This window comes from Priapulus caudatus, unplaced genomic scaffold (genome assembly GCF_000485595.1).
Source record: "Priapulus caudatus unplaced genomic scaffold, Priapulus_caudatus-5.0.1 Scaffold1215, whole genome shotgun sequence".
Taxonomy (NCBI): domain Eukaryota; kingdom Metazoa; phylum Priapulida; class Priapulimorpha; order Priapulimorphida; family Priapulidae; genus Priapulus; species Priapulus caudatus.
In genome coordinates, this window is record NW_014578276.1 from 62,696 (window position 1) to 64,539 (window position 1,844).

Sequence of the window (1,844 nt, forward strand, 5' to 3'; positions counted from 1 at the left end):
GAAGCGCCGCCATATCTGGCCCAAATTTGGGTCCGGCAGAGACCCTATAGAACAGATTAGTGTTCTATTGTCTCTGGGTTTGGTTTGCAAAGCCGAGAACAGACCACTATTAAATCCTCCATAGGATCCATCGTTTTAAGAATTGAATTTCAGGAGCTGAAAAATAGTACTTCGACCGTTTTCGGCCGAGTGGAAATATTAAAGCTAGGTAGCCATGTACTTCAGCTGTGCACCATTAGAGTTATGACATGTTGTCCGGCGTTTCTAAAAAATATCGCGAATTTCCAAACCGACACCACATTTGTGCCTGAAAAACAGTCGTGCAGTCGGATAGGGGCCATACATTGAAAGAATTCGTTTTAAATTACCAGTAACCATCTACCCATCTCCATGTGCATGTCATTGTCATACACGATAGCCAGCCTAAATAATGCAACCACAAAACATCACGTCAGCTTTAGTGCACGAGCTGCGGGCCTGCCGATTGGTCGGCAGATGACGCGTCACATCCTCTAGTCTAACAGGTTCTACACTTGCAAATCATTTTCCATAGGCGGCCATACTTACGAAAGAATTCCCATAAATCAGCAGAAGTTTTTTTTAGAAATAACAATGTCATCTTCTGAATCCAAGTCGCAAGTGACACCATGTATGTTATTAACAAAAATTCTATCATTTTTCGTGTAAACATCATTTTCTCAGCACACACTCGAAATGGCCAATTTACAATGTGAATCTGCACAAAAAAGTAGGCTTTCTTTGAAAATTCCTCGGCCGCAAACGCAACGCACCTCGGACGAGCTGTTTACACTGTCGGATTCAGAAAAGATTCTAGTTTCTGAAATTAACAATTGCAAAAAGTTCTAATCCTTTCTAATGAGAAATACAAAATTCAAGCGCATGCACACTCAAATACGATCTCATTCTGAAACTGTCACAATCATAGATATCATATAACAACTAGTTGTTATATGATATCTATGGTCACAATGCTCATTCGTCGATTTGCCATCGTCATACCAACAGGGTAATGAACCGGAAGTGATTTAATAGTGGTGACGTGTCAGCCGTTTCAGCTGATTATGGGGTAATGCTATCCCCCGGGCGTGGAGGGACACCGCAACGTGGCAACACTAGTATTAGGATTAATATTATTAGTATTAGCATTAGTATCAGTATTAGTATTAGTATTAATATTAGTATTAGTATTAGTATTAGGTTAGGGTTAGGGTTAGGATTAGGGTTAGGGTTAGGGTTAGGCCGTTAGGGTTATGGTTGGGGTTAGGGTTAGGGTTAGGGTTAGGGTTAGGGTTAGAGTTTTTGCATCATGATATCTGTCCCCACACCATAGATTAATTTTTGTGGATCACAGCCCTTATATATAGCGCTCCGAGATATATATATATTTAGTGTTAGGGTTAGCGTTGGCGGTGTTGGAGTTAGTGTTACCGGATGAGCAATGATTTTGAAGTATACGTCAACTGTATCACGTGACCGTCCCTCCACGCCCGAAGGATAGCAACACCCCTCATTATGGTCCGTCCATAGATGGCGCCCTTGAGGCGAACAGCGCACAGCCAATCCCAAGGCCTATAGATAAACACACGTTTATTTATAGGCCTTGGCCAATCCACTTCCTCTCCTTGTTATATTTAGCTCCTTGTCTTGATGGAATGTAAGGGTTACATGTTTGGTGCGTGATGGTGTGGAGCAAACAATTTCACCTGATAGAATTTCTTAAGAAAACTCTGTATAGGAAAAAAAAAAAAATTGTGGATAGTGATTGCATTGTCAGTCTAGCATGTGATCACTTGACATTGTGTTTGTATCGCTTTTCACCTTTT